The sequence below is a fragment of the Cynocephalus volans genome, chromosome 3 (genome assembly GCF_027409185.1).
Source record: "Cynocephalus volans isolate mCynVol1 chromosome 3, mCynVol1.pri, whole genome shotgun sequence".
Taxonomy (NCBI): Eukaryota; Metazoa; Chordata; class Mammalia; order Dermoptera; family Cynocephalidae; genus Cynocephalus; species Cynocephalus volans.
The window spans coordinates 119,066,459-119,091,734 of record NC_084462.1 but is presented as its reverse complement, the minus strand read 5'-3'; the positions used below and the strand labels follow the sequence as shown (position 1 = coordinate 119,091,734).

Below are 25,276 nucleotides of genomic sequence, written 5' to 3'. Positions count from 1 at the left end.
CATAAAATGTTTGCATTTATTCTTTTACTTTGGTTTGTTTAAGTTAAAAGAAATTATTTACTATTAGTTTATCATTAGCTGTTAAAGACTTTAAGCATATGGGTAAATAGCAGTCAAAATCACCAAAATATAATTTGGCCTTGATATATGAGCTACATAGTGGATTAAGGGAAGAAGTCAACATGTCCTCTATATAGACTTAAAATGTAACTCACCTAATTCAGTGGAGAAACTTAGGGAACAGGGGTGTGGGGCAAGAAAAGGGGCGGACTAATAGGCAGAAAACTATGCTTTCTACCCTAAGTGATTCATTGTGCAGTGTATGCCTGCATTGAAACAACACACTGCATCCCACAAAAATAAATACTGAAACTGGAAAAAAAAAAAAAAAAAAAACTTAGGAAAGAGGAGTGAAGATGGATCCTAGGCTTGTTTTGATCACAGGATACTTTGCTAGGCTGGGGGGACTCTCAAAGCACTTGAAAAACATTTATTTAACTTAAATCTCTCAGTTACAAATGACTAGACTCCCCCAGGGTCATAAGCGAAGAGTTTCAGGGGTGTAGGGACTGTACGTGTTCCATTCTGGCACTTGTCTCCATTTTGTGGGCTGGCTGTCACAAAGGGTTAGAGAGACTGCAGTGTTTATAGGTTGGTCAGTCACGGTGCACTTGCTAAGGGAGGGAGGGTCATATTTTGTTCCACCCTCCTGGTCAGGGGTGGGCATCCTGACCAAAGTCAGGCTGTAGGTTGGTCAGTGGCTTGTGGATGAGAGCCAAAGGAGGGGTGGCAGCAGAAACACAATGGCAGCTTGGTCTCCATGTCGGGGGAAGCCGGGAGCTCCTTTGTTGAGGGGGTGACGAGAGTTTCAGGTCATTAGATCTGTTTTACACTTGTAACTTCACTTCTAGTCATGTGAAGATCTCGGTAGAGCTGCTCGGACTGCTGTAATATTTTAGTGTTCCTTATTTTCCTGAGTGTTCTTATCTCAAACTTCCACTAATTGAGACGAATTGAGTGACTCTTTTTTCTTGTAACTGAGAGTTCGACTAATGTAGGGGACTGTTAGATGTGATTTTCTAGTTGTCTCCTGAGAACACTACGACAGGTGACAAATGGCCCCTCTTCCTCATGAGATTGGACAACCTATGTGTCACTTGCTAGGAGATTATGGGATGGTGTTGCCAGCATTTGCCCCTCAAATGCCCCGGGTGGGGGTGAAGAGGGTAAAGAGTTCATCATGGCAGCGGGCAGTGAGAATCCTTTGGAGAGAGAAGAGAGAGAGCTCCCCAGCATCATAAGCCAAGCGAGGGAGCCTTTGGTGTTGCAGGGGAGCAGGGGCTGGTATCTGTTTCATTCTGACAAGAGCTGGCAGAGTGAGATGAGGAGGTGATGGTGGAGAAGCATACTCCTGCTGGTGGGGGGCTACAGTGTGAACAGGTGAAAGCCCATGGAAGGAAGAGGAACTTGGGCTATCTTAAATAAGAGGATCTTCTGGAGGGGCAAGGTGAACCCAGTGTCAACTGGCTGGAGGTGGACAGTAGGAAACTAGAGCTGAGGGGATGGGACTGGTGGCCAGTTGGAGAAGGACCCTCCTCTACTGGCAACTACAGTAAGGTCCTCAGTGGGGGAGACAGTTCCCTGTGATGGGGAAGATCCAGTAACTGTGTATCTGCTGCACTGAGGCCTGCTTTGAGATGACAGCCCTACAAAGATAGGAAGACTTTGATGTCCCACTTCTCACTCCCTTGACCTGGGGACAAGCTGGAGGCAGCAGAGGACATGGGTGTTGACTGTGCCCCACCCACTCCCCATCTGCACAGCAGGTTTCCAGCTAAGGTAGGTCCCAGTTGGAGGAACTTTAATTGGAATTTTAATGGGATAAGAGTTTGGAAGTTGGCTGTTTGACCAGACTAGAATTTTTGCCTAAAAGTGATCAAAGGGCTTTTATTATCTGACTGACTGGAGAAATCTATGAGCCTATGGCTGGGGTGGAGCAGGTCCACACAGTGAGTTGTGAGGGGTAGTCATGCTTTGGGCTTATTCAATTCTGCACTGCATACAGTGGGAATACGACAAAGCTAAAAATTATTTTAGAGAGATTATAAGTGTGCATTGTTTATAACAGTTTATAAATGTTTATAGTGCTTCCTAAGTAACTAATTACACATGAAATAATTCTAACATAAAAGATTGTGGACACTTATAACACACATGCGATTAACCCAACCAATTAACAAGCCTCCAATTAATGAACATTTATTAAGCACCTCAACTTGACACTGGGGCTAGGAGGATGCCTAAGAACTGGTTCCTGCCCTCAAGAAATGTGGGCTAGTTGGAGAAGTCCCGGGTTAGCCTGGGGGTTTGTCACTTCAGATTGCATAAGAGTGACAGTGGTGTTGGCTGTGGCACCAGTTTAAATGCATCTTCACCTCTAAGTCTGATTCAGTAGGTCTGGGTTGGGACCTTGGAATCTGCATTTTAACATAAATCTTGTTCTACAGGCTGTCAATGGAGAAATAATAATCTAGCCCTCTAAACAGCACTGCACACTAAGGCAGCTCTTACGGTATTAGGTCATTTGTTACTGATCACCGAAGAATTTGCCCCAGAATTCAGGACAATATTACCCAGTTGGATAAAACAAAGTTTCTGTCTGTTTTTTAATTACATCAAATGAAAACTGCTAGATCAATATTAAGTGGGAAGAGCATGTTTGGGCTTGTCTGACTTAAAATAAGGGGTAAAGGACATTTATTTTAGGGGTTCCTGAGGAGGGGTGTCCTTTGAAGAGAGGCAGCCATCTTCTTGAGCCAGGTCACGTGCTGATTTCTGACATCCACTTCTCCTGGGAGCAAGTTAGGCTCGGGGTGGAAGCAGCCGGAGTTAATGGTTTAACAGTGGTTAATGATTGATGTGAGCAGCCCAGGGATGGCCATGTACCTGATAACAGAAACCACCCAAAAAACACATGCAGGACTATAAATGTATGGACAGAAAGTTCTAATCCTCACTCTATTTGTCACAGAAGTTTGCATAAGGATCTTGCTTTCTCTGTGTCTTTCCCTGATTATATAATTAAGATAGTGCTGACTTTTTGTGAGGTTGTAAGGAATAATGAAAAAAAGCCTCTGTTAAGAACTTGAAAATTTTACAAAGAAGAGTTTATTAAAAAATGAGTTTTGTTGTATGTTGAAAATGTAGAATAAGTGGGATAAGTTAAATTTTACGTCAAGATCTTGGATTTTGTATTGTTTCATTTAGTTTCATTCATTATTTAGGTGACTCAGTATACAAGTGTGATGTGATTTTAGGATCACATGTGACTAGATTTAAAAATCTGCAGGAACAAGGTCAATTAGAAAATGGGTTAGGCCTGTTTTTAGACAGCTGAATCAGTTTTTAGAGCTAAAGCAAGAGAGAAGTATGCTAAGCAATGGACTGTGGACTTATAAACAGAGGAGTTTATATTCTTTTGGTTATTAATTTGCTAAAGGCCCTTGAGCCATAAATATTGATGAAAATCTATGAAAAATTGACACATGCACTCGAATTGGGGTAATACATCACCATAGCCAAGATATGGTGCAATATGATTATCTTAAATATTTAGTATAATGATATACCGTATAATTACATGTGTGGCATTATCTTTAACGGGAGCTGATTAATGAAAGTGACATAAAGCAAGGATGAATATTAGCTATTCAGATACTGATGTTCAGATAGCCACTTGAAAAGTCATTTTTCTTAAAGTCCTATTCCTTAAGGATTGTAGAAATGTCAATTGTTTTTGCAGAGTTTCCATTTCAAGGAGCAGTTATCCATAATCCCCAGAGAACTCTTCCCTAACAGACTACAATAAAATTTAGAATTAATGATGGTGACATTTTAGACCTAAATTACTGCCTTCATGCTTTAGATAATTATCCTGTTATCCCTATGCAAGAGACTTTCAAATTTTTCACTTCATTCCCGGCTTATCTTTCATCTCCATGGCTTGACTAGTTCCTGTCCCTTGCAACAGAGTACAGGAAGCTGAATTTCTAATTTTCCCCTTAAAATTCTCCTGTTTGTTTATCATACTTTCATGGTAATTCATCTAAAATAGTTTTTCAAAACTCTTCTCAAAGGCCATTCCTGGCTGTCCATTTTTTTCTTCATTTGGCACCGAATAGCTGCTATACACTGGTCCATTCTGGTATTTACACATTTCTTTCTCTCTCTCTCTCCACTCTCTTTTCGCTCTTTCTTTATTCCTCAAAGGTGACTCAATATTTTAAATTCCCTTTAGCCAGTTCCCCTACCACGTGAGCCTTTTTATTCCCCACTTACAGGGCCCTTGAGCTCTGCCTCTCTGTCTATGTCCTTCTTTAAAGGACACTAAGGAGGTTCTTTTTAGGAACTTTTTCTCGATAAAGAGAAGACAGAGTGCTGGGAAAGGAAAACTTTGAACTAGACCCTGAAAACCTTGACCAGATACCTGGCAGCCTGGTTCCTGAGGTCTTTCAGCTCCCGAGGCCTCCTCTCCTCCACTGCTGTGCTGTGAGCCGCAATGAGGAGAGGCTGGTCCAGTCACAGGAAAAACACCCTTGACCTTGCCAGCCAAGTGAGGGTGCCAAGAATGAGAGGGGAGCATTCTTCTAGTAGCTGATGGGAGGTTTCCTCCAAAGAGTTTCTCAATGCCGCTTGGAATCGAGGCCCTGGTGTTTGCCAGAGCAGGCTCTTCCTTCGTGGCCTCCTTTGTAGGAACCGGCCACACTACTCGTACGGCTACCAAGTGGAATTCATTCCAAACCCTCTGCTGTGTTTTTTGTTTTGTTTTTGTGCTTGTTTTATACTTGTTCTTAAAGCTTACGCTACATTATAAAATAATTATAGGAAGAAGTTAAACATGTAAATGTGTTCTAAAGAAATGGGCTTTTGCTGTATGGTGGTTGGGACCTAGGTTCTTTGAGAGCTATGGGTGGTAATGCAAAATGTGGAGAGTGCCTCTTTGAGGCTAAATTCCTTGGTGTTAGCAGTGCTGGCTGCACAGAGATCCTTTAGATTGGAAGCTCTGGATTCTTTGTCAGAGAAGGCACCAGTCTAATCCTCTTTTCCTCAGTTGCCACCTCCTGTGTGTACAAAATATTGTATTTTTAAAAATATGAAGTTAGAATATGGGGGTGTGGGTAAGTTTTTATTAAGTCCAATAAAATGCATTTGATATATGAAACAAGCTTGTTTTATCCTTTGCATTTTGACTCTTGAATCCAGCCAACCCCACTTTCTCCAACTTTCTTTCAAGTCTGGGGTTTATCTCATAGTTGAGAAGGAAAAGGCTGAAGGCTCTGTTTTTGAGAAATTCATTCCCTGCAGCTGCTCACCTTCCTTCCCAATCTCTTTTTTTGTTCCTCTTTTTAGGTATGGCTCTTTATAATCTGGAAGTTAAAGTCCTTAAAAACAAACCGAACCCCCCCAAAACAAAACAAAACAAAAAAAACAAAGCAAAACTCAAACTATTTCATTAGGATGACTGTCAATTTTTCAATAAATAATTGTTGAGTGCCTACTATAAACTGAAAATGGACTAGGCACTTAAAAAAAAAACCAAATTAAAAACAAGGTCCCATATCATTAAGAATCTTACAGTCTGTTGGGAAGCCAGTTGCATAAACAGATAATTTAATACAATAGGTAAATTGCTTTTTTTTTTTTTTAAAGATGACCGGTAAGGGCATCTTAACCCTTGACTTGGTGTTGTCAGCACCACGCTCACCCAGTGAGCCAACCGGCCATCCCTATATGGGATCCGAACCCTTGGCCTTGGTGTTATCAGCACCACACTCTCCCGAGTGAGCCACGGGCCGGCCCCGGTAAGTTGCTTTAATGAGGTTGTGTATCAAGGTTGATGGGACCATAGGGGACATGGAGCTTGTAAAAAGACCTGGGGAACGCAGAGAAGACTTTCCAACAGACATATCCTCTCCAGTAGGAGTGTGCTGGTTTGCAGTGTGGGGAGGGTTTGGTACAGAGGGGGCAGGGGATGGCATATAAGCTGAGACAATGGCATGTGCAGAGGTCAGCAGATCTGGAGGACAGGATGTACTCAGAGTTACCACAGTAATTTAGTATGTTTGGAGAACTGACTGTGATGTGGGGTACAGAAGGTGAAAATCCTGGGAAGGAAGGCAAGGATGAAAATCATGAAAGGCTTAGTATACCATGGAAAAGGAGCTTATTAGATTTTATCTTGGGGGCACTGGGGAGTCACTGAAGAATTTTGAGCTGGGTAATGATGTGATCAGATATTTGTTAGAAAAATCCACTCTGGTGGAAGGGTGGGAGATTGGAGGGCAGTGAGACTGGAGGCAAGAAGGACTAGGGAGGATGTATTTATAATATTTAGTTTGGGAGAGATACAATGAGGGCAAGGACAGGGAAGTGGGGAGATGATGGAGAAGAGAGATCTATGAGGATACACAAGATTTGGTGTTTGATTAGATATGGGGTAAAGAAGAGAAGTTTCTGGTTTGGTCAACTTGACATTTATTGAGATAGAGAAGACAGAAAGAGGAACAGGGTTTTTTTGGCGGGGGGGGGGTTGAAAGAGAAAAGACGAGTTTGGCTTTGAATGTAGTGAGTTTGAGGCACTTCTGGAACACTGAGGGTGGGAATGTTGAGTAGAAAGGTGTCTCCACAGGTCTGGAGCTGGGAGAGGTCTGAGCTAGCATTGCACTTGTGGGTGGGTGTGTCAGGTAAGTGTGAGTAGAGCAGGTGAGCAGTATGAGTTCAATGAGTAGGAAGAGCATGAAGGGAAGAGGAAAACTGGAAGGGCCCCAGGCTGCACTCATGCCAGTTCAACCTGAAATACTTCAGCTCGAATCTCCCGAGGATGAGGACATTCTCCTAGACAATCGTGATATCATTTTTACACCAAAGAAAATCCACATTATTTTAATAACACTATTCAAAATCTTGCTTATACTCAAATGCCCAAAACTGTTCTTTCTAGATGGTTTTTAAAAACCCAGGTTCCAACCAAGTTTTTGTGCATTGCATTTGATGGTCACGTCTCTGTAGTCTCCGTCTAGAAAGCCCCCCGTCCCTCCGCCCCTGCAACCTTTCTCAGTTCTCTACGACCTTGAGTTCTTTGAGAGTCCAGGCCAGCTCTCCTGTACGACAGCCTACATTCTGGAACACAGCTAGTTTTAGGCCAGCCATTTCCAGTAGTCCACCAGTAAGTGGTGCCTTTACCTCCTACGGTATCACATCAGAGATGTTCTGATGTCAGGGGACAGGCCTCTTTTATAGTTAGATTTTTGACTAATACATAAAAACTAACAAATTATTGATTATTGGATCTGACAAATCAGATAGGAGTATATATTTTTTGTAGTACTGAAAATGAAAAAATTTCTAAAAATGAGGCATGTTCTGAGTCTCTCATCTTTAAAGTATAGGTTAATATAAGTCAACTTTCCAGCTATTTATTCTAATTGTTTTTTCTTGATTTTACGTTCTCATAAAAACCTGTGTTCCAAGTAGCTTGTTCTGAGTGAGGACTGGTCTGGTTCAGTTAATTCCAAAGGCTTTGGTCAATTTTGGTTCACTGACATGACTACTTTTCTATCTCACCAACCATTATCCCCTATAACTCTGATAGATAAACCAATATTCAAGGCGTGCACATAGGGCAGTTGCCCACTGAAAAGACTGAAAAGCAGCAGCCAGGGAGGAGCGGATCAGGAACAGTGGAATATTTATGTAAGTCAGGACTCTTTTGGTGGCAATAACAGAAGCTAAATGCAAACAGACTAAAAGAAAAAAGGAAATGTTTTATAAAGCTACAGGGATAGTCAGGTACGTAGATATATGCATGTAACTGAAATTTGTGACTAGAACATTATGGGAAATCCAAGAAATTTATTTCCTTCTCTATTCCAAAATTCTAGAAAAGTCACTGGTGGGTCTTGCTTGGTGAGGCGCAGCCTTGGGCTGGTCGACTATGGTGGGAGGTGGAAGCCTGTGAGAATACAAATGTGGTGGCCGGGGCCCAACTAGGTATCAGGGGCATTTCTAAAGAAGGAGAAATTGTGGAACAGGCTCTAACAGGAGTTTATCATAGTGCTCAAGATGCTAAGGGAAAGTGTTTCAGGATACAGGGATGGATCCTCGTGAGATACAGCAGGAAGTCAAATGAGAGGGAAAAGATACCCACTGGGTTTGCGATTCAGGATGTCAGTGGTAACTTGCTCAGGATTGGTTTCAGTGGACTGAGGGCAGTGGATTGAGGGGGGAGTAGGAAGAAAGCAGCACAAAGGTCTGATTCTACAAGCTTGCTTTGAAAGGAAAGAGAGATGTCCACTAGCAGCTAAGGTTTAAAGTGGAAAAGAATTTTGCTTAAGCAGAGATTCCTTACCTTGGCTCCACAATCTCCGGAAATCTGTCAACCTCTTAGGAATGACATGCAAAATTTATCTGCTTCTCAAAGGCATTTGTGATCCACTCACATTAAGAACCACTGTGCTGAAGGAAAGGTGGCAATAGAAAGGGAGATATGAAAAAAACAGGAGGGATGACGGATAGCATGAGCATGCCTTTGAGGAGAGGCCTGTATGGGAGCCAGAACTCTGGGAGAAGGATTACCCTTTTTGAGAAAAGGATGGTTAGTTACTTTGTTTTTCTTTGAGACTAGCGGGAAGGATGTGAAATCCAGGGCAGACGCAGACAGTTTGCAGGAGGGTGACAGAGAACTGTGAGATTCATTCCTGATAGATTTCATTGATTTCTCTTCTGTTTTTGGTCCATCTTGGCCTGGTATTAGGATAGAAAAATTCTTTCTGTGGACAGCTGGCCAAGGGATGGTCATAGTCTGTTCTCTTTCTCAGCTTGTCACTGGGTTTTCTGCCTCCATGGTCGCTCCTTACCAATTTGCCTTGTCGCTTGTGCTTGACATCTACAGTCAGTTAGAGCTGTACTGGGTGGTCCCCTAACCTGGCCCCAAAGACCTTCCACAGGCCACTCATTACTCTTGTAGGTGAAACTGACAGCATGAACAATTAATTGTATCTTTTCCCTTTCCCTAAAGCTAAGCTGCTTTCAGGGCTTTCCCCCAATTTGGGGCTCCTGTGCTGGAGTCTCCTGGGGAAGAGTGAGTCAATAGGCATGATGCTAGAGAGGAAGTGATTCTGTGGGTGGATGTTCATTGGAGTTAATTAACTTTCAGTGAGTGACCTTAGTTTCTTAAGTGAGCTACAGCCAGAAGGCAGGGAAAAGGTGGCCTATGGGCCAGGGACTCTGGATACGGAATCTGAATTTCTCATGAAATGATCTCAGTTCAGTCTTTTAGGCTTTTCATTTCATACCTTAATTTCACCATCTGCAAAGGCAAATAATATTTTTCACCTGTGTTAATGGGGGACTGTGTGTGCTGACATTTCTGAGAGGTACCACGAGAACAGACACATTATTGTTAGAGGAAGAGCTGGAAACCCTTATAAGCCACTCCTGTGATCTGAATGTTCTTCAAGCTGCAATTGTGGAAGAACCGGTTTCTGAAAGAAAAGCTTCATGACGTTCTTTGGAAAATCTTACTCACAAACAATCCTCATATTGTACCAGAGAGAGTGCATTGATTTTTGATTTAAAGGCATTCTTGATATGGCATATGAATATAGTTTCCTGCTTTTGATTTGCATAAATCCTCTAAGCTGGTAACCTTTCTGGAGATTTCCTTAAAAATAATTTAATGTAATAAATCAGTAATTGGGGCCGCCCATGGCTCACTTGGGAGAGTGTGGTGCTGACAACCCCAAGGCCACGGGTTTGGATTCCCTTAGGATATCTTTAAAAAACCGGTCATCTTTAAAAGAAAAAAAATAAACCAGTAATCGTTAAGCTATCTGGGACTTAGCCGTACTTCTTTTTTTAAAGTTGCATTCAATTTATCCTTTTTAAATAAAAAAATTTTTACAAACCATGGTAAAATACACATAACATAAAACTTACCATTTTAACCATTTTAAAGTGCACGGTTCAGTGACATTAAGTACATTCACATTGTTGTGCAACCGTCGCTGCCATCCCTCTCTAGAATTAGGTGTACTTCTTTGGAAATGAAAGTACCTGATCTGTTTGTTGGCTTCAGTGACTCCTTCTGCTGGGGATCTGCAATGAGATGAGTAATTCTTTGTTCCTTGGAAGCCTCTTATTTCTGAGGAATGGTTCTGAAATGAAACGAAAAGGTACGAAGACAAGAGGGCCCCACTAAGGACTGACCTTGTCAGGGTCCACGGCACTTTAGGATTCCTGTTACAGCTCGACTTGTGCATTTGCACAGCTATTGTTTGCCAATAGGATAAAGTGGGTTTGATTTGGAGGGCAGAGGAGAGTTCCCAGGTTTCTGTAACCTCTGGAGCTACAGAGCTCAGAAAAGCTTAGTAACAGTGGTGGCAGCAACATCTTATGGCCTGAATTAGCTGCCTTCAGCCACTCGGAAGCAGTAGGATGGAGCAGGAAGGTGGCTGTGAGGGAACAAAATAGCACATGATCTGTCCCAGCCTGGAGGGGAGAGAGGTCATGCTCACGTAGTTGAAATCAGCTTAACATGCTGTTGGAACATCCCCTTTCTGCCCCATGCAACTTAAGAAATGCACTTTGCTTCGGTCACGGTGGTTAGTAGTTAGAAAGTTTAAGCATTGGAACTTTGGTGCTCTTCAAATCTTTTTTTCCATGCTTCAGTCTTTCTCTGGCATTATATGAAAGAAAAATGTCATCTCCACAATGATTTACTCAACACCCTTTCCCTAAAGACCTGCTTGTTCCAAATGTAACCTCATCCGTAATTACCAAAGTATGTTGATGACAGGTGTTAAAAAGCTCACAATTCACAGCTGCAATAACAGAAAATATTATACCAAGGGCCAACACAAGCATTGAAAGAATCCAGGAGTCTTGCTAGCTGGATTAAAGGTCTCCTTTGGAGGACTGGGTTGTTTTTCCCTTTGACATGGAGATAAAAGTTTGCCCTGTATAAGTGTGGAAGGAAGTTCCTGTGGCATTGTCCAGTGGATCTGCTAGGGAAGAAAATGGGTTTCCTTCTCATTTCATTAAGGAGGCCTTTGCAGATGAATTCAAGGTTTGTGGGGTCTGCACATCCTGGACTCGACTGAACACAGCATCACCCTGTTCTCTTTTAGGGATGCCTCAGAGAGTGTGAAGACAGCCTGCTCCTGGGGCACCTCTCTCTTTAGCCAGCTATTCACTACTTCTGTGATACCGTGTTGGATGTGGGCACCCTTCTCCCCATTTCTAAGCTCCCCTCTGTAGCATGGGACGCCTCGTGGTGGAATGGAGCATGTGACCTCCTTGTTCATCATTCACATTAATTCACAAGAAACATATGAGGAAACATTATACTGGATCCATACTAGTGAAAGAAAATGAAGAGAGAAAGGGCAAGAGATTGGTCACTTGGGTGACTAGCATGTCTGTCAGTCTGTGCATCTGTCTGTCTGTCTCTTCCTTCTTCCCTCATGCCTCTTTCTCTCATGTCGTTGAGTATGTATGTGTGTGCATTTGATTCTTCAGTCTCCCTTGTGTGCTCTCTCTTGTGTCTTTCTATGTGTGTCTTGATATGTCTGTCTCTACCTTGTTTCTTGAGAATATTCTGAGCTCCAACTGTGTGTCATGTACGCTGCTATGTGCTGGGAGTCTACAGGCGAGGAAGACACTGAATAATAAGAGTAACAATAGTAACCAGTACTTACCACACTCTGTGTTAAGAACTCTATATTTTTTGGCAGTTGGCCTGTACAGGGATCCAAACCCTTGCCCTCGGTGTTCTTACACCACACTCTAACCAACTGAGCCAACCAGCCACGCCAGTGTTGAGAGCTTTATACACATTATTACATTCAGTCCTCATAGCAGCTCTATGTGATGGTTACAACATTAACCATTTCACAGACAGGGAGACTTCCGTTCATACAGGTTTATAACTTTCCCTAGGTCACGTAGCTTGTACGAACTAGGTCTGTCTGACTCATGAGTACATATTCTTTACTGCTATCATCTCTTGCCCTTTAGCTGGTAACTTCCCTTCCTGGGGACTTCAGGCTTCCTGTTGGGATGTTTTTAATTTGTTCCAGTTCTAGGAAGCAATGTGCAGCTCTGACATTTAATTGAATATGTGTGTATGCACATGCATGTGCGTGTGTGTGAGAGGCAATGACAGAGAGAGTGACAAAGAGAAATAAACTAGAGACAGACACACTGAGACACGCACAGATATGAGACAAAGAGGGAGAGAGAGAGAGATACAGTGATAGAGACTGAGAGAAAGACAGATGAGAGGAAGAAAGAGACAGACAGACACACAGACTGATAGATATACCAGCCAATTCACTGATGAAGTCTTTTGCTCTTTCTCCGTTTTCTTTCACTAGTCCAGGATAATGATTCCTTCATGTTTCTTATGAATCAACATGAACGCTGAGCAATGGGTCCAGTACTGTGGTTGTGCGCTGTGGGAATATAAAAGATTAGCAAGAATTTGGCAGCTCTGACCTACAGAGAAACCTAAATGAAAGGTTTTTTCCCCTAACAATAGAGCATAATAGAACCATTGTTTAAACATGACTAAGCATAGGCTTTGGAGTTGAACAGATGAAATTTGCACCCCACTTCCTCCACTTACTAGTTGTGTGAACTCTGAGCTTCAGTTCTCTAATCTGTAAAATGGTAATAACAATGGTACCTGTTTTATGGAGTCCTTGGGCGTTTTGAAAGCGATGATGTCCAAAAGTGCTTGGCACAGTTAACTTCAGCCATTTTGATTTTATGAATAGTGCCGGTAAAGTTAATTTAAAACTAACTGAAAAAACTCATCTGCTCTTAAGACGTAGTGGCTGCATTGTCCTACTTTTAGAACTCAGAGGCCTAGTTTCTGGGAGAGCTGTCCTCAGCCCAAGCACTGTGCTGACCCGGAATCTCCCGCCCTGACACCTGTGATCTGCTTATCAAGCAGCCATTACCCTGACACCGATAATCACTGAGCCTAGGGAAGCACTGTTTAGAATTCCGCTATAGAAGGTGTTCCCTCCCTTGAGTTCCTGAGTACGTGTTTTGAATGTTTAACGAAAAGAGAGAGAAGAAAAGAGGACAAGAAATAGGCAAATCACTTAAGTAAAGTTTGCGCCTCAAACAAGTTGGACCATTTTGGTCCTGTCTTCCTCTTCACCTCCCCAGATCAGGTGCCATTTCCTGAACACAGTGGGCATGTTCACATGCTAGTGCATTTGCTGTCATTCTGCTTTCCTTCTCTTTCTGGACATTTCCATGTGTCAAAAGCTCAGAAACTGCTTTGAATAGCTTTCCTCAAGACCCACAGATAAAATTAATACTTCCTTCTCCGTAGACCTAGAACACTTTGGAAACACACCTATTATAGCAGTAACTGTAGTCTGCCTAAATAGAAGCATGGTTTCTGTCCACCCGGTAGATTGTGAGCTCCTTGCAAGCTGGCAGTATGTTATCGCTTTGTGCTCTCATCAGGTGGGGGCAAAGCCCCTAATGATTCTGGGGGAAAAGACCAAGAGAACCTTTTGTCATTTGTTATGTTCCAAAGCTTCCTTTCCTTTGCTAAAGTTACCAAGAAAGCCTGGCCAGCATGGCTTAGGCATTTCCATCCAATAACAAGAGGCTAGACAGGGGGTGGATATAAATTAGTTTTATATATGGCTTCTATTGCATCAGGAGAATAATTGCAGGTTTATTACCTTGAAGAGCCTCTGGCAGAGACTACAGGAATCCTGATTCTCAAGCTCAGATAAAACAGGAATAGCTGTTGTAAGGTAAGGCAAATCATAGCTAAAGCCAAAATGTTTCATTATTTTAGTTATACTAAGTTTCCATTTATATTGTCAGAGCTAGGGCTCAGACCTTTCAAACCCATTTACAGGCTGGGTCCCCAGACCCCTCACACGCAGGTCCATGCTAGGTAATTGGGAAAGATTCCGGGAGCTGTTGGCAGATGACACGAGCTCAGTCCTCAGCTCAGTGGCTGCAGCTTACAGGTCCGGTAGCTTACAGATCTGGTGGTGGTCTTGCGGAGGGTCCCAGGGGAGCTAGCAGCAGCAGCAGCAGCAGCAGCAGCCTCTAGCAGCAGTAGTGGCCTCCCCATGGCCACGCACTCCCTGGGGCATCCCGGGGGTGGGAGGCACCATGGATCAGAGCCACTCATCCTTTATATTTAAGTCCATAACCCAGGACACCTGGGTGCACATGCACAATTACACTAGACAATAACCAAGGAACACTTGAGCTCACGTGCCTATTTACATCAGATGCTTGGCAAGATTCTGAACATCTGAGGGGCCCTGACCCTTTTCCTATATTTTCCCAACAGCTGTCACTGGATTTCATCATGGTCCTCTTGGATATGATATGGGAGATAGGTCACCTCCAGAGAGAAGTGCTTTATAGGTGGTGTTCGACGTGCTTGCTTGTGCACTAACCCTGTATAACACAGTGCTTCCCATACTCATTTGAATGAGAGACTCTTTCCAGGTAACTCCTTCTAAAATCCAGTGGGCAAACGTTGAGAAGTGTAGCCTTTAATTGTTGGGTGTGTTGTAAAATAGGTTGAGTGAGGTTGAGCTGTGAGTAGGTTTTCCTGCAGAGAGGTAAAATAGTTGGAAATTACATAGCCTTGTGAATAGGTTTTGATCTCTATTTGAAATTTTTCTCATTTCATCACCTTTTTATTATGAAATATTTTAAACATACAGAAAAGTTGAAAGATTAGTACTGTGAACTCGCATATGCTCTCTAGCTAGTTTTAACAGTTATTATTAACAGCTAGTTATTATTTGCCAAATTTGCTTTATTTCTATATACCTTGTTTTTTGTTGTTGAGCCATTTGAAATTAACATGTACATTATGACACATCACTTCTGAATATTCAGCATGCATCCCTTAAGAATAGTTATTTGTCTACAGAACTAAAATGTTATTAACTCTACTAAGAAAATTAACCATCTAAACTCAACTTAATATTTACATTTCTGCAATTGTCCCCCAAATGTCTTTATAGCTGTTTTTATCAAACGAATGCAAACATTACTTTTTGTTGTTGTTGTTATTTATATTAACGTAGACTAGTTTCTCCCTTTTTTTTTTCCTCCATGACATTGATCTTTTGAAGAATCCAGGCTAGTGGCCTTAAATAATGTCCCACATTCTAGACTTGTCTGTGGCCTCACGATGTTAATTTGTTCCTCTAGCCCAGTAATCCTTAACCCCACCTGCACATCAGAATCACCTGTCTTGGCCTTACAAGGAAGGGGTATTGGCCTACTCTGTTCTCACTGGGGGTTATTTAAATAAAACTTAAGACCTAGAAAAGAAAATACAAATGCCTGTGTTCTACTATAACCCACTTAGATCAGAATCTCTGGGGAAGAAGCCCAGGTGGCCCTAGTTTCATAGTTCTCCCGGTGGTTCTAATGTGAAAGTCAGTGTTAAGAACCACTGCTCTATCTTTGTTTATCTTTTAACTAAAAGTTAGATTTAAGTATACATTTTTGTCCAGAATATCTTAACTACACATTTCAGTCACCTGGGAAGCTTTAGGTCCCACTCCGTAGATTCTGATATAGTTGGCACTGGGAATTTGAAAACTCCTTAGGTGATTCTAATACTAACTTTCTTCATATCAGGAACACATAATGCCACATTGTTCCATTATTTGTGGTGCTAAATTCAATCACAGATTAATCACCAGACCTCTCCGTTGCAAAGGTACAATTGCTGTCTTTTGTAAAAAAAAAAAAAGTAAGCGGTCTCTGGGATGATACTTTGGTACTCTTATATTGTATATGCTAACAAGTTTTCATCCAATGGTTTTAAAACCCACAGAGAGATTTGACTTTATGATTTAATTTAAATTTAGATGTTAAATTAGGTACAAGTCAAAAGTTTTGTAGCTGCTGATTTTGCTTGTCATGTAGCCCACAGTTAATGATTAAGTAAGAGCCATTGAGTCAGGAAACACAGAATACCATTCCTGCTTTTGTGCCCTAAAGATAGTGTTGGGAAAATATAGGAAAATGGTCAGGGTCCCTCAGATGTTCAGAATCTTGGCAAGCATTTGACGTAAATATGCACATGCACCCAGGTGTTCCTTGGTTATTGTCTAATGTAATTGCGCATAGGCACCCAGGTGTCCTGGGTTATGGACTTAAGTATAAAGGATGAGTGGCTCTGATCCACGGAGCCCCCTGCCCCTGGGATGCCCTCGGGTGGGCCACGGGGAGGCCGCTACTGCTGCCAGTGCCCCCGGGATACCCTGAGAGACTGCTGCTGCTGCTACTGTTAAGGACTGAGCTTGTGTCATCTTCCAATGGCTCCTGGGATCTTTCCCAATTACCTGTCATGGACCTGTGTGTGAGGGGTCTGGTGACCTAGTCTGTACAATGGGTTTGAAGAGTCTGAGCCCTAGCCCTGACGATACAAATGTAAACTTTGTATAACTAAAATAATGAAATGTTTGGCTTTAGTTATGAAATGCCTTAGCCATACAATTAGCTTAGCAATTGCCTCACCCCAACAACTGGTGTAGTCATGTAGTTTTACAGCTATGGTGTCCCGTTGCTTAGCCAAACATCAGTCTAGATGCTGTTGTGAAGATGTGGGGAAAATGAAAGAAAATGGTCAGGGCCCTTCAGATGTTCAGAATCTTGCCAAGTACTTGATGTAAATATGCACATGCACCCAGATGTTCCTTGGTTATTGACTAATGTAATTGCGCATGTGCACCCAGGTGTCCTGGGTTATGGACTTAAGTATAAAGGATGAATGGCTCTAATCCACGGTGCCCCCCACCCCCAAGATGCCCCCAGTGGAGGGGGGGAGGGCATGGGGAGGCCGCTACTGCTGCTGGAGGCTGTTGTTGCCAGGGCCCCTGGGACCTTCTGCAAGCCTGCAGCCAGTGCTAGACCTGTAAGCTGCTGCTGCCGTTGCTGGGGACTGAGCTTGTGTCATCTGCCAGCGGCTCCCTGAATCTTTCCAGATTACCTAGCGTGGACCTGTGTGTGAGGGGTCTGGTGACTCAGTCTGTACAATGGGTTTGAAGGGTCTGAGCCCTAGCCCTGACAATAAATATGGAAACTTAGTATAACTAAAATAATGAAATGTTTTGGCTTTAGTTATGACTTGCCTTACCCAACAACTGGCATAGTTGTGTAGCTTTATAGAAGATGTGTATATATATATATATATATTTTACCTGTGATTAACATGTAAATCAGTAGACTTTGAGTAAAGCAGATTGTCCCTCCCTTCCCCCTCCCTTTGCCCCTCCCCTCCCCCCTCTACAGACACACGCACTATTGGTTCCGTTTCTATGGAAAACCATGACTAATACATCAGTTATCTCAAATTTAGACAAAGTGGTTGAGAATCTTGGCTACGTGGCCTAGTAGTGGCATCAGGGTAAGAGGCAGATTGTCATCCAGGAAGGACAGGAATGGAGTGGGATGATAAAGGGCCCAGCTGCAGGAGCGGTGTAGGCAATGATATGTAAGAACCTGTCTCCCTTCCCACTCAGGACTTGGCTAATGTGGTTATGTGGCAGGTGTGACCCTCGTTTGACTGGATCAGAGTGTCCTCCTGGGCCAGGAGCAGACTAATGTGCCCTGCTTTGATGAGAGGAAAAGACTCTCTGCTACTCTCTGTTCCTCCTGGGGTCCTTGACTCATGGTTTCTGTAATGGCTCTTGGGTGGGACAGGTTGGGCACACAGTGTGTGGCATGACTCACCAGACTGAAGCTAGTTGCTTTTGTTGCTAATGAGTAAAGACCAAGCCTCATGTATAAGAGGCAGTATAGGATTTTCTCCAGCTTTTCCTCCTTAATTCCTTTCACCTTGCCCCTCCCCAGGAAGAGACTTTGATAAAATAGAGGAAAACTTAGAATATTAATGAACATAATAATGCATTGGACTTACACTATGACACAGTCAGTATAAGCAACAGAAAATTTCATTTCCAAGGACACTCCATACTGACATAAAAGTCTCCTCTGGTGATGCACAGTAAGTTTCTGCCACTGCCCTTCCAGGAAGAAGATGGGACCCTGGGTGGGGGTGGGGAGTGGACAAAAGGGGAGGGAAAAGACTAAGGGGATAGAGGAGGAAGAGACGGAGAACAGATGGGAAGAGATTCCAGGTACCGAGGTGCCTAGATGGAAAGAGGCTGCCATGTTTTGCATCATCTTCTAGACACTGTGTGTATCCGTAAAGAACTATTAGCAGATTTCCCCTCAGTGATGGACTGAGTCTACATAACCTGCTCCCATAACCAAGGGGTGACATGGATCTGCAGGCTAGAGGAAAGCTACCGCAGTCCTGCAGGGGGCAGACATCTGCTTTGTGTGCTCTGCTTAGTTCGGGTTTGGCAGAGGGGCATAGAGAGTAGGAGCATGGCATCTGCTCAAGAAGTTGATGGTCAGGTTCCAAACTCTGGCTCTGCACTTCACAGCTGTGCAAAACTGGAACAATTATGTAACTTTTCTGCACCTCAGTTTCTTCATCTATAAAATGGAGCCAATAATTGCTACAGTTCACAGGTGCTTGTGAGGGTCAAATGAGTTAACACTTGCAGAGTGCGCTGTCTCAGTAAATTGTTCCTGGGGGTCGTTGTGATGGGCTCTCAGCCTGCCTTTCCATGTTCACACTAGAGCAGTGGTTCTCAACCTCAGCTGCATGTTTGGATCACTCAAAAAATCCCTGTGCTGCATCCCAGACCATTACACATTAGAAGCAAAATCAGATAAATTAAATTAGCAACTCTGGGGTGGGGTCCAGGCTAGGCTTTTTTTGGTTCCTGAGATGATTGTAATGTGCACTCTCCTAATTCCTGCCGTCAAAATCTCATGGAATAGTGCTCCACAGCCACCGTTCAGAGGCCACAGTGGAGAGACAAATGTTTTGTAATCACATATGTGATTTTGTTTTTGCAGAATTAATGGGATGATGTGGTTCACATTATTAGGTGCTAGTAATGAAACGTATAGTAATTATGAGATTAGTAAGATAAGGTATTGTGAAATAACGAAATAAGAATAGTGATGGACAGTGAGGGAAGTGGGGTGAGTTCACGAATCTAAGAGCACAAGGAAAGAATTAAGGATTTATCTAAAAAATTTGAAGTGTAACTGTGTAGGGCAGTTAAGTGTCCCAGGACTGTGGCAAGAAGACAGGAACTCCTTCCTGCCCCCAAATAATGATGTCTGGGAACTTGGGAACTGACATCCCTTTGACTGTGATGGAAAGGCTGAGAGAAGCATTTAGGCAAAGTAGTGAGCAGACAGTGATGCCCAGCTGGAAGGAATAGGGTTTGGGAAGACAGGAAAGGGGCAGCCAGGTAAGGTTTGTGAGGATTTTGCCTCCTTGACTAAAACAAAATGCTAAGTCCTGCAAGCTTTTTTTTTTTTTTAAAGATGAGCAGTAAGGGGATCTTAACCCTTGACTTGGCCCTTGGTGTCGTCAGCACCACGCTCACCCAGTGAACTAACTGGCCATACCTATATGGGATCCAAACCCGGGGCCTTGGTGTTATCAGCTTATCAGCACCACACCCTCCAGAGTGAGCCATGGGCCAGCCCATAAGTCTTACAACATTTTGCAGTTTGTTTCCTTCTTTAACTCAGCTACTAACTATTGGGAGATGACTCTACACCAAACTCTAGGCAGTGAGCTCCTTCAGGGCTGGGACCTTGTCTTGCTCATACTTGTGGACACAGCACATCAGAGAAATGCTGTGAACGTGCTGTGAAGGAGCCGCTGGGATGCCTCGTTGCCTCTCTGAGCTCAAGGGTGAATCTGGTGTCATCTCCTGGTCCTCTGCTAGGCTGTGTCTTGCACAGCTGGTGGGAGTGGATGTGGTGGCTATATTAGCCTTGGCAGTGGCTGTGATGTGTGAAGCAAGAAGGCCAGTGTATTAATCACCTATGAGGAAACAAGAACTGTCAATGTCAAAGGGACTGGATGCTTGGCTCCTCCAGCCAGCACCTGCTTGCCATGTAGGTATGCCATGCTTGAAAAGCCAGATTATAATCAGGAGGTTGACACTGCTGAGAGAAATTAGAGAGGATACAAGAAAATGGAAAGATATCCCATGCTCTTGGATTGGAAGAATCAACATAGTGAAAATGTCCATACTACCCAAAGTGATATACAAATTCAATGCAATCCCCATCAAAATTCCAAAGACATTTTTCTCAGAAATGGAAAGAACTATCCAGACATTTATATGGAATAATAAAAGACCATGCATATCCAAAGCAATGCTGAGCAAAAAAAAAAAAAATAAAGCTGGAGGCATAACACTACCTGACTTTAAGCTATACTACAAAGCTATAATAACCAAAACAGTATGGTACTGGCATAAAAACAGACACACTGATCAATGGAATAGAATAGAGAATCCAGAAATCAACCCACATACTTACTGCCAGCTGATCTTTGACAAAGGCACCAAGCCTATTCACTGGGGAAGGGACTGCCTCTTCAGCAAATGGTGCTGGGATAACTGGATATCGATATGCAGGAGAATGAAACTAGACCCATACCTCTCACCATATACTAAAATCAACTCAAAATGGATTAAGGATTTAAATATACACCCTGAAACAATAAAACTTCTTAAAGAAAACATAGGAGAAACACTTCAGGAAATAGGACTGGACACAGACTTCATGAATACGACCCCAAAAGCACGGGCAACCAAAGGAAAAATAAACAAATGGGATTATATCAAACTAAAAGGCTTCTGCACAGCAAAAGAAACAATTAACAGAGTTAAAAGACAACCAACAGAGTGGGAGAAAATATTTGCAAAATATACATCTGACAAAGGATTAATATCCAGAATATATAAGGAACTCAAGCAACTTTACAAGAAGAAAACAAGGAACCCAATTAAAAAATGGGCAAAAGAGCTAAGTAGGCATTTCTCTAAGGAAGATATACAAATGGCCAACAGACATATGAAAAAATGCTCAACATCACTCAGCATCCGGGAAATGCAAATCAAAACCACACTGAGATACCATCTAACCCCAGTTAGGATGGCTAAAATCCAAAAGACTATGAACGATAAATGCTGGCGAGGCTGCGGAGAAAAAGGAACTCTCATACATTGTTGGTGGGACTGCAAAATGGTGCAGCCTCTATGGAAAATGGTATGGAGGTTCCTCAAACAATTGCAGAGAGATCTACCATACGACCCAGCTATCCCACTGCTGGGAATATACCCAGAGGAATGGAAATCATCAAGTCGAAGGTATACCTGTTCCCCAATGTTCATCGCAGCACTCTTTACAATAGCCAAGAGTTGGAACCAGCCCAAATGTCCATCATCAGATGAGTGGATATGGAAAATGTGGTACATCTACACAATGGAATTCTACTCAGCTATAAAAACAAATGAAATACTGCCATTTGCAACAACATGGATGGACGTTGAGAGAATTATATTAAGTGAAACAAGTCAGGCACAGAAAGAGAAATACCACATGTTCTCACTTATTGGAGGAAGCTAAAAATTAATATATAAATTCACACACACACACACACACAAACCGGGGGGGGGGGAGGAAGAAGATATAACAACCACAATTATTTGAAGTTGATACGACAAGCAAACAGAAAGGACATTGTTGGGGGGGAGGGGGGAGGGAGAAGGGAGGGAGGTTTTGGTGATGGGGAGCAATAATCAGCTACAATGTATATCGACAAAATAAAATTAAAAAAAAAAAAAAGAAAGAAATACCACATGTTCTCACTTATTGGTGGGAGCAAAAAATTAATATATTAATTCACACACACACACACACACACACACACACACACACACACACACGCACACCAAAAAAAAAACCGGGGGGGGGGAAGAAGATATAACAACCACAGTTACTTGAAGTTGATACAACAAGCAAACAGAGGGGACATCGGTGGGGGGGAGGGAGGAGAGGGAGGAGGGAGGGAGGTTTTGGTGATGGGCAACAATAATCAGCCACAATGTATATCGACAAAATAAAATTAAAAAAAAAAAATCAAGAGGTTGATTGGTGAATAAGAAACTAGAACGAGAGTAGCTAGTTATATGAGTCCAGTTTTCATGTCATCAGGTAAATATGTATCTATCTTCACCATAGTGTCAAAGCTGCTACCCTCCCAGACAGGTACAGTCATTGGGCCATAGTATGTTTACCTGAGGCCTGTCCTGGGGTGGGCATTGTCAATTTTGACTTTTTGTTTATACTTTTCAGGCTATGCTTCTAACTGGCCTGTTCTTTCCTCATGCAAATTAATGTATTCAATCAGGTCACAGATTTTCTTTGAAGGCCTTGGCCATTCTGACTCTTTCATGGGACTGCTTTTCTCTTCTAATCCATTATGTGTTGATTTATCTTTTAATCTTGGAAGACATCCTTGTTTCTAATTTCTGGAGGATGTTTCCTGGTAGCCCCCAAATTATTGAAAATGCTGTATACATGACAACTCCAATATTAACATTCATATCTAGTAAAGTAATATATCATTTTATTGAAAGTATATGGATTCAGAAATACTAGATATTTATTTTTTGCTGATATTTGTGATAATTTATTTTTATTTTTTATATTTTTAAAAATTTACTATTTGTTTACATTCTAAGATGTTGCAGAGCAGTGGTGGGGGGAGGAGAGAGGCAGGTAGGGAAACAGGTGGGGGTAGGGGTCTGGCCCATGGCCAACTCCATCCCTGGCCTGGTTGCAGAGGGTGGAGGGGTGTGGCTGAGGCCCGCAGGGACCCCCACTCCAGTTCGGGGGTCTGGGAGAGTTCTGTGGAGGCTTGTTCATCACTGGGATAGATGAAGACATTGGAGGGGCGTGGCTGAAGCTCTCGGTCCTCCCCCAACCCTGTCTCCGGAGAGGTGTGGTGCTTCCAGCTCTTGGAGGTTTTACAGGTGTTCTTTGGTGATGTTGGACCTTTACTGGTTAATATCAGAACTTTGTCTCTGATCTGTGGTTTTTTTGTGTTTTCTTTCAGTTCTGTGTTGGATTATATGCTGTTCCCACCACTTAAACTCTGCACTAGAACTAATTTGTTGTTCTTTGCTTACTTCTAAAATGGGGGAACTTCCTAAGGGACCCAGCACTTGAGTCCTGTGGTTGAGCTAAATTGTTGCCCTGCTGCTGATTCTCTGGGGAAGGCTTTTTGTGCAGCTCAGGTTTTAATTGTTGACCTTTTGAGCACTTCCAGGTCTTGTGAGGTCTGGTACACCTGTGTTGTGTGGAAACTCTGGTTTGGGCCTGGGTCTTTTCAGCAAACTGCATCCCCTGCTGTTCTGTATTCCTGACCAGTCTCCACTGAGTGGGCCTGTGCTGATTGGAGGGCAGGTCAGCTGTGCCCCAGTGTTCCCCCAGTGGGTCCATCTCCTCCACCCTCTGCACTCCAAACATTTCCCAAGGGTCAGGCTGTGCACTGTTCCCTTGCAATGTCTCACTGGCCTCTGAGTGGCCCCTTTTTTCAGTTGTCTTTGGCTCCACACTCCTATGTGGGTTCATGGGAACCCTGTCAGTGGCTTTGCTGGTGTGGGGGTCACCAAGACCCCATTCTCCCCTGCAACTTCACACAAAGGGCACAGCAGTGGCTTTTGTCAACTCCTGCTCTGTGTGCTCACCAGGGCCAGCCTTGAAGTGGCCGGGGATCGAAACAGTCAGAGCAGTCCCTTCTTTCTCTCATCGTGGCATCTCCTACTTCATGAACTCCGTAGGTCTCTCCTCTTCTTCCCCCGAGCTCCAGCGGCCCCAGCTTGGCTGTTGTTTTTAAAAAATAGTTGTAAGTTTGTTGATTGTGGGAGAGAGTGATGCTGGGGACCGTCTATTCCTCCGTCTTGATTCTACTGAAAGAACTATTTGTCTAGATAGTCATGATTTACAACCTGCTAACCTCCTAAACAGATTTGATGCAACATAGCCCTGGGAAATATTATAAATATGAATAACTGGTCCTGCATGAACTCTGACCAGCCAGAATAGATGTGCATAAGGAATACCTGTTGTCCGTATCGGTGGCTGCCAAGTGAACATCAGAACATCTGTAAAATAGCACTACTGAGGCTAACCCAGAGAGAAACACTGATGCCAACAGAAGTTTTGTGAGAGCTGTTACAGGCTGGAGGGCACCTCCTTTCCTTATTTATCCCTCCTTTCCCTGTATTATGACAACCCCAGGTGATGGTGGACATATTTCTTTGGTTTGCAAAATGATCATGTTTCATCAGATTGATGAAGCTATTGATTGTGAAATATACCTTTATTTCATGTTCCACTAAGAAAAAAAATTCTAATTAAATTACAACCTAGCAGCAATTATAAGAAAATCCCAATTTCTAATATGTTAAAATGAAAAAGAGTATGCATTCTAGATTAGATGAAATGAGGTACACCACCTCTCAGAACAATGGTTCCTACCCCTCTGTACATTGGGGCTTTCACATTATTTTCCTTGTCCCAAGAACCCTTACCATTGACAGGCAGAAAGAAGTGTCCTCACACAAGGACAGAGAACAATGCCTACGAATGCCTGACTTTTCTGGAAAAGCACCATACACCCATCTAATCCTCTTAGGGAAATTTGCAGTGTAAACAGAGTGACCTCCTTATCTATTTTCCTCCCAGAACGTCATTTCTGGGATAGGAATATAAAAGAAACCATTTCTGTTGGGAAGGATTAGAAAAAGAGAACCGTGAGTTGGGAATAGGACAGGGAGGTAAAGCACGCAGCAGAGCGAATGCAATCGTTATTAGCAGTTGAACATTGTGAGCCAGGTAGGTTTTACTTGTGCTTGTGTGATCTCACCACTCCTATGGCTACTCTGCGAGAATGTGCAGCTCTTGCCCTTGTCTTCTCCATCAGGAAATTGTGATCTTAAGTCACTTGCCTGAGGTCAGATGAGTGGAAAGCAGCTGTGCAGGGATTCACACTCAGTCGACTTCTCATTTCACTCAGGTCTAACTCGCTTTTTATCCTATTCAAATGAGTTTTTAAAAAATGTCTAATTGCGTTAAAATGTACATAGCATAAAATGTATCATCCTAACCATTTTTAAGTGGACAGTTTGGTAGTGCCAAGTACATTCACATGGTTGTGCAGCCGCCCCTCACCCGTGCTCTTTTCATCTGGCAGAACTGGAACTCTGTACCCATGAAACACCAACGCCCCATTCCTTCCCTCCCC

At 42.9% G+C, this 25,276-nt stretch overlaps 1 protein-coding gene across 1 annotated transcript in view; it reads right to left on the bottom strand.

The window, feature by feature from the left end:
- The window catches only part of LOC134372728 (UDP-N-acetylglucosamine transferase subunit ALG13 homolog), a 62,737-nt gene that overhangs the window by 761 nt on the left and 36,700 nt on the right, over nucleotides 1–25,276 (bottom strand). The gene's annotated exons all lie outside the window — the stretch shown is intronic.